This window comes from Myotis yumanensis, unplaced genomic scaffold (assembly GCF_028538775.1).
Source record: "Myotis yumanensis isolate MYYU_CA2020_CCGP unplaced genomic scaffold, mMyoYum1.0.hap1 SCAF_1, whole genome shotgun sequence".
Lineage (NCBI taxonomy): Eukaryota > Metazoa > Chordata > Mammalia > Chiroptera > Vespertilionidae > Myotis > Myotis yumanensis.
This window is the reverse complement of record NW_027223752.1, coordinates 51,795,185-51,810,936: the sequence shown is the minus strand read 5'-3', so window position 1 is coordinate 51,810,936 and position 15,752 is coordinate 51,795,185. Positions and strand designations below refer to the sequence as shown.

The 15,752-nt window shown below is 41.3% G+C and overlaps 1 protein-coding gene across 3 annotated transcripts in view; it reads left to right on the top strand.

Moving 5' to 3' along the window:
* The first annotated feature begins 3,726 nt into the window (after positions 1-3,726).
* Positions 3,727-15,752, top strand: part of ZNF609 (zinc finger protein 609) — a 224,117-nt gene continuing 212,091 nt past the window's right edge. For all 3 annotated transcript variants that reach the window (XM_070420973.1, XM_070420965.1, XM_070420956.1), the window contains exon 1: positions 3,727-3,828. The gene's annotated coding sequence lies outside the window, so the exon portion shown is untranslated. The remainder of the gene's footprint in view (positions 3,829-15,752) is intronic.

The following is a 15,752-nucleotide window of genomic DNA, read 5'->3' as shown; positions in this document are numbered from 1 at the left end:
TTTTCTCTGTCAGGATTTAGGAGGTTTTGACCTTGCAGTCAGATGTTTGAAATGGAGTGAGGTGTTTTTTGTTTTTTTAACTTTTTGCTTGCTATAGCTAATCTGGAGAAAGAGAACTATGTGTCTCCTCTTTTCTTTTTAAGCTAGAAGTTTACAGAAACCCATTTTTTCCTAGGGAGGTATGAAAAATTTAGACTTTCAAGATTACTTTTACAAATAATTACAAAGTTATGAGTTATAACTTTTTCCATTTTAAGTATACTGTCTCTACTAAAGTGTATTTATGTGGATTTCATTTACTTTGGTAAATTTTTTTAATGCCTTTGCTAGAGCTCTTAGCCAAGATTGAGACAGTCTGGGAGTTGTTCTTCTGCCTAGCTAGAAAAGGCCAGTAAAAAAGCAAGCATCTATTAAACTAGAGAAATCAGCTAACTTCAGTTTATTAGGCCTGAGGGGAGAAAAGAAAGTCCTATGATGAAGGATGTGTTCTCTCTGAGATTCAAATAGCAAGTACACATCTGCTGTTCTCAGCTTCCGTGAATGTGTTTGGAGGGAGGTGATCCATATCACAGATTCCATCAGCAACAAGGGTCCAGCATTTGGAAGGCTTTTCTACTTCTCTCATGCAAAGAAAGAACATGGCCACAGTGCCAGCCTCTGACACAAAGACACTCGTGTAAATGTCCATTTATGTGTGTGCACGTAATGTGGATTAATTCATGAGGTGAAACTTGATAAACTGATCAGATTTCAGATTTTAATTGACAATGGAGAGTCTAGGAATAAAACCTAGTAAATTTTGTACCCTAGCTTGGAGTCAGTTAAATAGGGTCAGGGAAGGGGAGCCAGGAGCCAGACTAAAGTGTCCATAGAGAGGTGTGTCATAGGAGAGGAGTGAAATGTTGGGACAAGGGACAAAAAGAATGTCGGTACAGAAGACGTGAGAAGAGTCTAGAGCTGTACTGTCTAATATGGTAGCCACTAGCCACATGTGATTATTTAAATGAAATTAAGAATTCATTTCTTCAGTCACATTAACCATATTTCAAGTGCTCAAATAGCCACACGTGGCTAGTAACTTTTGAATTAGATAGTGCAAATATAGACCATTTCTAACATTGCAAAAAGTTCTATTGGACAGTGCTTGTTTGGAGCAGGGGTCAACATACTTTTTCAGTAAAGGACTAGGTAGCAAATATTTCTGGCCATACAACCTGTTACTATTCTACTCTGCCATTGTAATGCAAATGTATCCAAGATAATAAGTGAATGAGCATGGCCATGAGCCAATGAAACTTTATGAACACTGAAATTTGAATTTCATATCATTTTCACATCACAAAATTTTATTTTTCAGCCATTTAAAAATGTAAAAACAGTGTTTTTAAAAGTATATATTTTTATTGATTTCAGAGAAGAAGGAGAGGGAGGGAGGGAGAGAGAAACATCAATGATGAGAGAGAATTGTTGACCGGCTATCGCCTGCATGCCCCCCACTGAGGATTGGGCCCACAACCTGGGCATGTGCCCTTGACCAGAATCGAACCTGGGACCCTTCAGTCTGCAAACTGACTATCCACCGAGCCAGGGCTGTAAAAACATTCTTTGCTCATGAACCTGATTTGACCTGTGGGCCATAATTTGCCAACCCTTAGTCTGTCGTGGTAGGGCAAACTGCGGCTCGCAAGCCACATGTGGCTCTTTGGCCCCTTGAGTGTGGCTCTTCCTAAGCCTTAGGAGTACCCTAATTAAGTTAATAACAGTGTACCTACCTACATAGTTTAAGTTTAAAAAATTTGCCTCAAAAGAAATTTCAATCGTTGTACTGTTGATATTTGGCTCTGTTGACTAATAAGTTTGCCGACCACGGGTCTAGAGGAACAGGAAGTTAAAACTTAATATTTTTTTACTGTACAGGACATCAATCACTTTACAATTTTTAGTATTCTTCCAGACCTGAGAACTTTCTCTGGCTAAAAATTGGGGTTCAGTGTAGGAATGTTTTTCCTTTGTTTCCTATTTTTGTAGCCCAGTCTCCAGCAGAGTCATGTTCTTCACTGGGAGATGATTACTCAATTATTAATCCATAATTAAGTCTAAACATTTTAACACTTAAGTCTAAAACACTAAACCGTGTTCTTTCTCTTTCCGATAAGGAGCTGAATCCTCACTTGTAATATATCACTTAGTACAGATTGGAAGTTTGCTGTCACCTGAGATCAATTCTGTCCTTATACTGTCCTAAATAAGTGGAATATTGGTGGACCAAAGGGAGATTATCTTCCTAGGCCAGACAACCTTAGTATTTACCTTTGGCAAACCCCCTGCCTCCCCTCCCCCCTCAAAATATAAACACCTTTGTGTGTAGAGGTGGAGAGTAAAGGTATTTTATGACCTGGCTCTATCCTCAAGTCACATACTATCTTGAGTGGCACTGTTGGAGGATACCTCAGGATAAGCAAAGAAAGGAAAGAAACTGCAGTTGACTAAGATGGTCAAGGACACAGGAGGAATGTAATAGGGGCTAAAATGTGGGGAGCCTTGAGAATTAAGATAAATTTCTGTTTGCTATGCAAGGAGGCAGAAGTTTTAGGAAAGGAAGTCCTGAAGAGTATGTTTCACAAGTGAGTGGTGAGTGGGGGCATTCTTTAAACAAACGGGAGTGGTTCAGTGGTTGAGCATCGGCCTCTACGGTTTGGTTCCCTGTCAGGGCACATGCACAGGTTGTGGGCTCAGACCCTGGTAGGGGGCATGGAGGAGGCAGCTGATTGATGATTCTCTCTCAGCGTTGAGTTTCTATTTCTCCCTCTCCCTTACTCTCTGAAATCAATGAAATACATCTTTTTTTAAAACATGCACTGAATGCCTACTGTGTACTAGATAATGTGCTGGGCTATCAGAGATGAATGGCAGATAAATAAGGAAAGATAACAGTTACATAGGATATTGGTTTGGAGGATAGAGTAAGACTTTTACATAATAAAAAGCAGTAAGGTTTGATGACAGGATGGTGAGGTGAGAAGGGATATTAGAAGGACTAGAAATGGGTACTTCGAAGAGGAAAACAAATGGTAATCTGAAAAAAGGAAACGAGAACAAAGGAAAAAGTAGAGGGTTGATATTTTGCTGAACCAAGGGATAAAATAGACGAAACCATCATGAGCTTTGCTTGCTCTTCTGTTCTTTGTGGATGTTCACATTCAGACCCCGTTCCCCACAGTTGAAGGACACCTACAGAACGGGTGCCTTCTGTAAGTTTTGATGCTCCCCCAGAGACCTCTCTGCGAGGAAGTCTGGTCCGGCGAGAGTTCTTTCCGCGAGGCGAGAGCGTTAGGTTCGAGCTTCTAATCCAGGTTTCTTCGAGTTTATCTCTGTTTTAACCGGCTCGCCGGGTTTTCCAGCATTCCCAGAGCAGACTCTAATCCTGGCTCCTTGTGACCGCGCATTCCGAGACCCAGGATTTGGCTTCTCCATCCACGTTCCGGGTTTCCCCTGCGCTCTCCCGCGCCAGTCTCCACACCAGCCCGGAATCCGGATCCGAGGGCCCGGCGATCCAGTGTCCGTGCCTTCCAGGCGGCCCTGGTTGTCCCGGATCGCGGCGGCAGCGGCGGTGGCGGTGGCTGAGGGACCCGCGGCCCGGACACAGCGGCACCGGCCGGGCGGGGCGGAGCGGCGCGGGGAAGGGGCGGAGAGCCGAAGCGGAGGCGGGGTGGGGTGGGGGGGAGGGGCCGCGGGAACGGATGGCGGCCTGGGCCCCGTAGCAGCGGCGGCTCTACGGCCCGGGGCCCCGGGCCAGCGGAGGTGGCGGCTCCCGGGACCGGCCGCGCGGTGAGTCCGGAGCTTTGTGTGAAGCCGGGGCTGGGGGAGGAGAGGCGGCGGCGCTGAGGGGAGCCGGGGGTGGCGACGCCTGACGGAGGAAGTGGAGGTTGGGGGTCGGGGCCGAACGGGGGGAAGGTGTGTATGGAGGGGAGGGGGGGTCGTTGCGTGGGTGGGGGAGGGGGCGTCGAGGGGCGCGGGGTGAAGTTCAAAGCATGGCCGGGCCGATTCAGGGTGAGGGGAGGGGTGCCCGGGAGGGGGTTAGGGTCCAGCCAGGTTGCAGGGACAGGCCAGAGAGTTTGAGGCCAGTCTGTCTTCAGGGGGCCCAGGACGACGGGGGCTAGTCCGGGAGTTGGGGGTTCAGAGCGAAGGGGTGGGAGCTGGACGTGTGCGTGGCCCAGGAGGGGCAGCAAGGTGGCTGGGAGTGTGCAGCAAGTAGGTTGTGGGTGTGTGATCCCTCTAGTCTGCAGGTCATATTTACCCCTGTCCTTTTCTTCAAGATGGAGGGATTCCTGGGCCTGGCCCTTAACTGCTCTCTGCCCCCCCGGAGGGTTTGTGACCCTGTCCTGTTTGGAAAACCCATGCTGCCCTCTTTTCCCTTTATGTGTAATTACGGTTGGATCATCTCTGTGCTGTGCTCAGATTCTCCTTCCTCCCTCTGGGGTTGAGGAGGAGGAGACACATCTGACCAATTAATGTGTGTTTGTGAAACAGGCAGCAGCAAACAGTCATTTCAGCTTCTAGGAATTAGGCTCACACAGGGTGGAGAGATCAGAGCCCTTCAGGGGGAATATTTCTGAACAAATCACAGATGATTGAATTCTCTACGAGAAACAGCTTCCTGCCTAAATGAAAGTGGGGGAGATGGGGGAGGAAGCCTGTCTGTTCCCAGCCATGTGTCCAGGGCCCGAGGGGTTGGGTAGAGTCCCCCGTCCCCCACAGGCCTCTCTTTTCTGTACGAGGCTTTGCTCTGCAGCCGTGAGTTAATTTCACCCCTGCTGCTTTGTCTCGGGGGAGGGAGTGCTGGTTTAGACGGTTGTGAGGAGAGAGGGCTGTTGTGCTGCCACACACAATAGTCGTGTCATTTTATCGGGAGTGCTACCCCAGGGCTGAGAACTGCTGCTGCAGAGATAAACCGGTCCCTCTCACCCGCCTATTGTGTACACAGTGAAGGTCATAGGTTCAAGTCTTGTCTGAGAGCTTTGGATATGCTCCATCTCCCAGGCTCCTCAGTGCCATTTTCTTCCTTTTCCAGACTGGGGCTTGCCATTGGAGGAGGCCAGACAGAAAGGCTCTTCTTTTTGAGTGAGGAACAATGCAGAGCTCATTGGCACACATTTTTCAGAAGAATAGGGGATGCCAGCCATGTTGAGCCTGCCTCTTTAGCCTGTACTAAGTTGTGAAGGAATAGTGTCTGGGAGACTCGACCCTGATGTTTATGTCAGACCTCCAAGGGGAGGTTTCCACTCTGGTTTGAACCATCATATTTAATTCTTTTTATAGAGATGAGGCACTCAGACAGTGATTTTTTGTGTGTTTGTTTAGGAATACAACCAGAAACCTGTGTAGTGTTAATATAGGGAGTCAAGGACCCAGTACCTTTTTAATGGTGACTTCCTGGTCAATAGTAATTGCACAACAAAAAGCCACAGGATTTGCCTATCTGGTCAAGGCCTGTGGAAACAAAACAACATCCCTGTTCATTTTAATTCTGATGAAAAGGGTGACTTGCTTATTGTGCAGAAGGTCCATATCTACCTCTTTATTAGGGAGAACTGTGCCAAAGAGATGAACATTAAAAAAACACCACCACCCACATTTGAGAGCTTGGGGGTTATTAATGAGAGAAGGATGAGAACAAGCTAGAAGGAACCCTATCCTTGTATATATCTCATAGAAGTGTCCAACTGGTATATTAGGTAAAAATAATATTTGGGGCTAAAAATTTGGTTTTCATTTAGGACATTGAAGAAAACTTTTGTTTAAAAAGAGATTAGAAATCAAACTCATTTTGAGAGAGCAGTTGTATAGGATACACTGTACGCAATAGCCAACCATTTCATATAAATAGAAATTTTAGCCTTTGGTATTGGTAAAGGCCTTTCTGAGGTGCTGAATCTATGTTGCTTCCCTCCTTCCTTTATTTTAGTCTTAAAATGATGGCTTGCCACTGAGGTGTTGGGCTTTGTTAGGAAGAAGTTGTTGTGACCTTTGTATTTCCTGATGACAGAACTGTCTTAAGGTCTTACTAGAGGTGTTGTCTGTCTTTAGGCTATTTTCAACTAATATATGTCCTTGGTCTCTGAGTGAAGTCTCAGCTAAATTGAGTCCAAAGCTTTTTGCTCTTGTGCTGGTGGCATTCATTTCTGAATCCTGTCAGGTGACACTGAAGGCAGAAGCCCCAGATTAATTTGCCTTGATTAGGTATAGAGCTTTCAAATTTGGGCCCTTGCCATGAGGAGTCTCATGAGTCTTCTGATTGTGACCATCCTTCAGAGAGTACTTTGGGTCTTCCCCACCCCCAGCATCTTGGCAGAAAATTTTTCCTTGTGCCTGGCCGGTGTCACTCAGTGAGCATCGACCTATGAACCAGGAGGTTTGATTCCCCCAGTCAGGGCATATGCCCGGGTTTCGGGCTCAATTCCCAATAAGGGGCACGCAGGAGGCAGTTGATCAGTGATCAGTGATTTTCTCTCATCATTGATGATTCTATCTCTCTTCTTCTCCCTTTCTGAAATACACACACACACACACACACACACACACACGTATTAAGAAAAGAGAATGTTTCCTTGTGAGAGGTCTGGATAGCTGGACAGATTTGTGCTTTTTTTGAGGATATGAAAGCATAATTTTGGCTACTGGTAGTAATTATGTTGCAATTAGCATAGAGCAACTAAATGGCTGGAATAGGATAATTTGTTGAGGGGTTTACTGATTGCTCTGTCAAGTGGAAGTGCCACTCCTTATTTATTTGCCTGGGAACTCCACTGCCTGGCCTCAGCCATGGAGACTTAGGAAGTATAGAAATGATATGTGGTTTCCAGAACTTCTTGCTCTACTCTCTCTCTTATTACTGCCAGGTACCATAGCACCTTCTACTGCCACTTTCTCCATCTCCAAAGGTAGCTAAGCAATTGTTATTTCCCTTGTGGAAAATATCATGGATGGAAATACTGCCAGACAGATGGGGTCACTCTGAGATAAGGCAGCCTTATGTTGTGTGGCAGGCTTTTTTCCCCCAGCAGTTGAATTCTCACTTCTACCTGATTTATAAAAATCCATTTTCTTTAAAAAACAAAGAACAACAACAACAAAAACCCACAAAATACAAAAATCACATTGTGTACTAAATATGCCTTTATGATCTCTCTCATGAAAGTTGGCTGTGACAGGCACAATGAAGATAGGTGATGCTGATTGGCAGGTTCTGGGCCCACTAAGTGTCAGTGAAGGACTCTTTTCACTAGGGAACAGGTAATTCACCAAAGCACCTGCCTAGCTGGGCATGTGGAATTGGCAGCAGCTGTGCAGCTGAAGAGGGATTATTGAGCAGGTGGTTAAAGAATCACATGTCACAGTGACAAGAAAATACTTAGTCTTCCGTGGTTTAGGTTCAGTTCATATGTGTGAAATTGCTCTTTGTTTCACATTTCTTAATGCCCGGTACTGATTTGTTAGTGAGATGATAATGGAATAGAAAAAAACAGATTCTTCTTTCTCTTTCTTTTAGATTACTGAGTAGTTTGCCTTAGACGTGGTCCTAGACAGCCCTATTGTATTTCTGTGAGTTCTGGCTTTATGCCCTATAAATGGGAAATAAATAGTGGCAATTCAGTGTTTCTAGTAATTGTTTATTAGAAATTCTTTGGTTTTAACATAGTGAAAAAGATTTAACTCCACTGGGAAGATAACCTAGCAGGTTTTAGGCAAAGGATGTAATTGACTTTTTGTGTTAGGTCTACCTGACATGCCTTACTCAATAAATTTGCATGTGTTTTATTTTATGAATATAATTCTCCACATGAAATTTATATCTCTTCAGCTTGTTTTGTTCCATTTTTCATTTCTCCCAGCACCTTTATAACTCTTCTCGGGCATTGAGATTGACATTTGTTAGAATCAAATAATCACCCGAGGGCCAAATCGTGTTAAGGAACCATCTCAACTAAATATTTATCTTTAAAACAAGTACAGAATTTTCAATAACTTGAATGAAGACTTTCTTTTTTGCGGTTTTCTGCAAATTCCCAGATTTTTCTTGAAGGTTATCATCTTCTGTTAATATGGTTTTCTTTCACATAGTCATGCCACTGTAATAGGCAGTGCCATAGAACCTAAATTTTATAAACTAGTAACTTGGTGTTTTTCTGATTTATTTACTTATTTATTTGCCTTCTAGTCATTTTCTGTATTAGGCTGACAGGCTGTGTGCTTCTATTGAAACACGCACACATGCACACAGTCTAATGCAGCGGTTCTCAACCTGTGGGTCGCGACCCCTTTGGGAGTCGAACAACCCTTTCACAGGGGTCGCCTAAGACCATCAGAAAACACATATATAATTACATATTGTTTTTGTGATTAATCACTATGCTTTAATTATGTTCAATTTGTAACAATGAAAATACATCCTGCATATCAGATATTTACATTACGACTCATAACAGCAAAATTACAGTTATGAAGTAGCAACGAAAATAATCTTATGGTGGGGGGTCACCACAACATGAGGAACTGTATTAAAGGGTCGCGGCATTAGGAAGGTTGAGAACCACTGATAATGAATTCACGGGGTATTAACAGTTGATTGAAAGAAATACATGATATTAGCTGTTTTAGAATTTAGAAATCCCTTTTCCAAGTGGCGTGAAGTCTCTTTACCTCTATGTCAGAGAAAGAGAGAGAGAGACAGATTTAGGTCTGTAGGTAGATTGATTAGGGGGAAGAGAGGTGAACATTGACTCTGAGGCTAGGGGCCAATGGACCAATGCAGAGACAGGAACATTTTGTAAGAATCTGCTTAAACCTGGTTTGTAACCTAGCTTTAAGTGGTAGCCTAGCAATTATTTGTATAGTATTCACTTCTGAAGAAAAATATACACTTCTTTATTTTCCCATATAAAGCCATCACAGTTGTTTGTTTTAAACAATTCACAAAGCACCATATACTTTCCTAGCATTCTCAGCAGTTTGCTTTCTCATGCTTTTTCCCCTCCCCCATCTCCCATCCTAGTTCTCTGCTCTGAAGACTTCTCTAGCAGCTTGGAAACACTCTAATTACTGTCACTATTATAGTCACAACCCAGATCTTCCACCTCCTTCCCACTCACCCCTTTCTATCTTCCTTCTCCCTCCCCTTGCTCTAGCAGCAGGAGTTGAACTGCAGTCTCATGAGCACAGTCAGATCTATGAATGAGCTTTATATCTTGTCAAGGCAGAACTCCAGATCCAACAGGGCTGATTTTTCATGGTTCTCTTGCTGTTTGTTCTTGGATCAGAGTCCCAGAAATAAGAGATGGCAAATACCTATTAGGTCATATCTAGTCCATCACTCAGGAGCAAACCTACAATCTTCCTCTTGTCTCTGTGAGAATTTTTTCTTTTTTTCTTTTGTAGGTGAGAGCTGTCTGATGCCAGGCAAGCTCTGAAACTGCCTTCTTTTTATTGTGCTCTCTGGTCATTAGTGTCCAATGTTACTCTCTTGGATTTTTATTCTTACCCCATTTTCAGGATTCCTTGTTCCCAGCAATATCTGCACCCCTTCACCTTCAGTCCTTTCTTCTTTATTGTTGGTACCACATTTGTTCCTTTTGTACCATCCATCAGTTTTCTATGCCAGAAGTTACCACTTTTCAAACCTTTGCCACAAGAAGATGCTGATGGAAGCACAGTATGCACATCCTTGAAGGTGGTAATGGCTTAGAAAATAAGTGCAAGGTTGGGCCCTTAAGAAACTTCTATATTGTATGAACAAATGCTGCTTCTTTCTGTTTAATGTGAGTCACTCCCTGTTCTAACCCTTTGTTCTCTATATGTGGAAAAATTTTATTTTTGTGTGGCTTAATTACAGTTACAATTAAGTTATTGTCTGATTTAATAGTGTTACGTATTTTCTTTGCTTTTCGTAGACTAGGGAGTCATAAAACAAAACCCAAGTTCTTATCACTACTATGCCTCTAACTAGCTGTGTGACCTTGTGCTAGTCATAGCTCTCTTTGCTCTTTCCTTATCGGTTAAATTAGCAGATTAGACAAGATCATCTCTCAGGTTCCATTTAACTGTAGAAATTTATGATGTCAAGGTTGTGATGAAAGCGGGTTTTCCACTGATTGGGAAGTGACAGGAGTGAGCAGTTTATAATTACTGTGTCAAAAATATAGTCAATATTCAGAAGGGCTTATGGGTGTAGCTTAGATCTCTGGGGCTTGACTTCCACTCCTCTTTGATATATTTGTAAGGCTTATGCTGTGTGTGGTTTTTTTTCTTCTTCTTACTAGGCCATCTTATTTTGAAAGGTCTTGTATCCTCATTCTACAGGTTCACCAGCTTAGCAAGTGTATCTTTTTTTAGTCTGTTCAAGCCATGAGAATGGGTATCAGAAAGCTGCAGAAAAAGAACCTCAGCTTATGAGAAGGAAATCATACCTGGAGGGATTTGCCAGATATTAATAAGTAATTTTGTATATTCAGTCAGGGATCTAAGATCTTAAATCTCATCAAATCTTTTAACTAAATGGGACTGATTGTGGAAATGGATTGGGTATTTTTCCATTTTTGACCAGTCAGTGGAAAACCTTTGAATTAACTTCTTGGGATTGAATATGAATTGTTCACTGTGTTTTGTTTAGAAAATAAAGTTGTTATTATTAATGCTGTAAATTCTAAATGGGTGACATTTGGTGAAATCTGATTAGCAAGGGAGATCTCCAGAATACCTGGTAAAAGGGACTGAGGAATTGAAAGCTGGTGAGTGACTGTAGGAATTTTAAAGTTGACGGTATGTTAGGAAATCTTTGTTTTCAAGCAGTTTAAAGGAATAAAATCACATAAGCAAGTTAATTCCCCAAGTTAGGATTTTTGTCAACATTTCCCAGTTAATTCTTAGACTTGGGACTTCTAATATAGCAGATATTTATTGAATGTTAAGAGGAGGATGACAGTCTTTTTAGTCTTTTTGCTTGTTTGTTAATATAGCACAATCACATGTTTAATCTACCTTTGAACATTGGAAGAAGCATTCACTGTTTTTAAATTTCTACTTAAAACATTCATCAGTCTGTAATAGAAAAATTTGGTGGGCAGAACTATTTGTTTTGGATTCGCAAAAAGTCCTGGGAGTACTTTGCTTTATTCCCAGCCATCTGTAGCACATTACTAATTTTCGGGTAATCTAAAGATTATTGGGAAGTGCTCCACTTGAATGTGAGATTTTAAAAAAATTTATATTAGAAATGTAAGTAGTTTTTGTAGGTAGGCTTTTAAAAAAGGTGGCAAGTGAAGCATAGGGTATTGAATTAGAAAGTGGCCAGAATAGGTACCTTGCAACCTTGGGAGATCAAACCACACCATGAATGAAATTCAGATCCTGACAGGCCACATTGCTTGCTGGTATAGCATTGCATGCTGGTACTGTAGTTTCTTAGGCTATAGTTCATTCAGTATTAGAGAAAGGCAGCAGTGTCTGCTCTATTCTATGTACGTAGTACAGCCAGGGCTTTGGGTATGTTACCAGGAATATTCTTAGCAACATTGCTAGGTGAAGTCCTTTGAGTTAGGTTTATTCACATGAACACAAGTGGATGTTCAAGAATGCACTTTATAAACTTTAGTGACAAATTCTGAGGTTTGGTGTGAAACTCAGCACTTTGTTCTGTAACTGATGCTTCTAGAGAATGATGTCTTAAAGAATGATATCAGAAATAGAACTATAGGAAGATAAATTGGAATTCTGGAGCTTGTGGGATATATGTATCTGAAAGGTATACAGGAAAGGAGGAATTTTTTTTTCTACTTGGCATTTGTTTTCAGTGGTACCTCCAGTACATCATTTCTGAAACCTGCCTACCCTTTTCTTCCATAAGCATTACAGCTTCTTCCAGTTGCCATGGCACAAAACTTTGGACTCATATTTGGTTCTTTTTGTGCCTTACCACCTATTCAATCATTTATTACATTTGGATTATTCTGGATATCGTGCCACTTTTTCCTTTGGCTCACCTAGTTTAGGTCTTCATCTGTAATAACCTCACGGTTAATGCCTCTTTCTGTATTCCACATTACAGACTGCTGCAATATTACTATAATTTTATTTATTCATTTTGAATAATATTTATTGAGCACTTATATACCAGGCCAGCCATGGTCGCTGTCCTTTCAGGACTTATAAGTCTAGTGGGGGAGATCAACAATCAACTAATAAATGTATGATTATGAACAGTGCTCTGAAAGAAAAGGATTTGATTCTAGAAGTGTGTAACAAGGAAACCTATCTCCTTCCTGAAGCCTTTCTTAACCCTCATCTTCCCACCCATCTATCTCCAGAATTGATTATCTTCCTCTGTATCTCTTGCTTTATTTATTTAAAAAATATTTTTATTGATTTCAGAGAGGAAGGGAGAGGGAGAGAGATAGAAACATCAGTGATGAGAGAGAATCATCTGTTGGCTGTCTCCTGCATGCCCCCTACTGGGGATTGAGCATGCAACCCAGGCATGTGCCCTTAACCAGAATTGAACCAGAACTTCAGTCTACAGTCTATCCACTGAGCCAAACCGACCTGTGTCTCTTCTGTTCCCAGTGTTTTGAATATAACTTTATGTTTAATTAATGCTTACTGAATTGAATTGGAATTTAACATTTGAAAACAGAAATTTCTTGTGATCTTTCTTCAGGCCTCTTTTATGCTAAATTTTATCCCAAACTGAATAACCTAGGAACAAGGTAGACTAAGAAAGTCTTTAGAAATCCTTCAGACTCAAGGACAAGCTTTTGATGCCTTTACTGCCTGTATCAGTACTGTGGTTTCATATAACCAAGCTGATTGAAGACTTGGGGGAGAGAGGCTGGTAGTTGGTGTATGGCTGGTAGAAGCAATGAAGGTCAGTCAGTCACAGGAACCAGACTGGTTCTGTTAGAGGGATATAGCCATTGTTGGGCCTCTGGGTATTATTGACCTCTGGGAGGTCTTTTTAGTTTTTCCTATTTCTTTTATTTCGTAAATATTTATTGAGTTCCTACTATGTGTGAGGTCCTGTTCTAGCTGCTTAAGATCTATCAGTGAACAACATAGACAAAAAAGTCCCAACCTCATGGATCACGGAAACAGAAATAAGCATAATGAATGATTATATAACGTTTAAAGGGTGATAAAGTAGGTGAGAAAGTAGAGCAGAGAAGGGGGATTAGGAGTGTGGAGGAGGGATAGGTTAGGAAGGTAGGGAGTTTACAGCTTTAAATAAGATGGTCAGAGAAGGCATCTTTGAGAAATGTGGTGCTGATGTGTTACAGGGTTGTTAGGCACTTACCTGAGGTTGCTGAATGCTCTTCTGCTCAACAGAGAAAAAGAGGCAGTGTCTGCAATTGTTCCAAAGAGTCCAGCTGACATTGAGGGGGGAAATAGCTACTTGTTATGTTCTCTCCTTGGTGTTCCTCTGGCTGGCATTTCTGGAAGTTAATCATGGTGAAAATTACAGTCAGTCTTGTCTGGAAGACACCAGGAGTGGAACTGGAAGCCTTGAGCTAGTTCCCTGAGGGGTGCGATTTACTCTTCGGTTACTTGGCCTTGGGTACATAGAGTAATGGGTGAGTTTGGCCTCTAGGTTTTCTCCTTCCTCAATGGGGAAAGCCCAGTATTGTGACCTTACCTCTTTCTAATGAGGCCTCAGCAACTGTGTTTGGGTAGCTCTTTAAAAATAGGATTTCAAGGCCTGGTCAGTAGTGGCTCAGTGGTTGAGCGTCAACCTATGAACCTAAGTCCAGGTTGCAGGCTTCATACCCAGTAGGGGGCATGAAGGAAGCTGCTGATCAATGTTTCTCTCTCTCCCACTCCCTTCCTCTTTCTCTGAAAAAATCAAAACATATTTTTTAAAAAAGATTTCAAGGAGTGTGCACTCTGCTCTCAGCTTAAAAATTGAATTTTCAAGTTTGTGGTATTTTTTTTACTTCTTCTCCCAGTACCTAATTCATTAGCTAGAAGATGAAGATGTCTTATGTCTAAGATGCTCTCTTGTCTGACTTGTGTATTGTAAATTTTCTTATAATTTTCTTGCTTGCCCTTTACTCACCCTTCAACTTTTTCATTATTTTTCCTGTTACCTCTTTCCTGTTTTTCTTTCATGAAGCTAATAGGAAACAGAAATCCCTTAGGCCAGACTGCTGTTTTGGTAATTTACTGCAAGCTAAAATTTCTACCTTATATACAAGAGACAGAATATCTTATTTCTGTCCTTGAGTTATGTAGAATGCAGCTCATGGACATCAAGCTCTCAGCTTGTTAACATTGAATGCTGTTTGATGTTGCTGAGATGCAGGGTACCTACCTATACATGCTATTTTTATTTATCTCATCGGTTTGTGCAGTGGCAGTGCACAGGAGACCTATTTGCCATTCTGTAAAAATGTACTCTTTTTGCTACCTAATTTTAGAATAGGGTCCCGATGAACTCTGGCCCATGCTAAAAGAAATCTGTTACTTTTAGGCAGAAATGGTTCTAACGTTAGATGAGCTTTGAGACATGTCACAGGGCTTTTCTCTGAATTTACTGTATATCAAATGTGAAGTTCTGCGTTTTCACTACATATGCTTAAGTGGTAGAATAACATATCACTGATATCATGAACTTTAAAGCCAGCAGCTGTTAATTCAAGTGTATGTTGTTTTCTTTAGTGGTGAGAAGAACTCAGTTTAACTAACCAAGTTGTATTGCTTTATTACTAAAAATGCTTTAACATAGCTTGGTTTGCTAGTGAAAACTATTTTTTTAGTAGTAATGTCTCTGTGGTTTGTATTAGTTGGCTCTTCCAATCCTAGCAGAGCTGGAAATCCTGGCAGTGTGGATTTCAGATGCGTTCCATAACACTATCTGACAGAGAGGGACATGCAGGACAGTGTTTGGTAAGATTCTTTTTCTTTTTTTTTTTCTTTTTTTAAATATATTTTATTGATTTTTTTACAGAGAGGAAGGGAGAGAGATAGAGAGCTAGAAACATCGATGAGAGAGAAACATCGATCAGCTGCCTCCTGCACATCTCCTACTGGGGATGTGCCCGCAACCCAGGTACATGCCCTTGACCGGAATCGAACCTGGGACCTTTCAGCCCGCAGGCCGACGCTCTATCCACTGAGCCAAACCGGTTTCGGCAAGATTCTTTTTCTTATGGAGACTTTCTATAAGAAAGAAATTCAGTTTCAACAAGTTACATTGGAGTAGGTGACATAATGATGAAGTAAAATTTTCTTCCAACAACAAATATGTTTCTTCCAAAACATATATGTTTTACCTGAATATGTGATCTGACACGTTATGTATTTTTAAAAGTGCTGTTAATACAAAGATGAGAGAAATTTCTGCTATCCTTATATAATATTTTTTCTGTGTCCTTTTTTGGTAGGCAATGTCTTGGTATAATGATTTAATTCATATCTCAGATACTTTATAGAAGAAGACTAATCGTGGCAGCAAGGGATTACATTTTTTTTTACTCAAAGAGGTTCATTTTATTGATGTAAAGGGATTACATTTTTATAAGGCTTGAAATCTTTGCTTAAATAAAAAATGTCACATTTCTAATAAAAATAATATGACTGAATTGAAAATGTTTTTTTTTTTTTTTTTTTGAATTGAAAATGTTAAAGGTGATTGGAGGAGCTGCAAAACTAGGCTAGATAATAATAATGTGGAGTTCATTTATTTATATACAGATTGGTTAAATGCT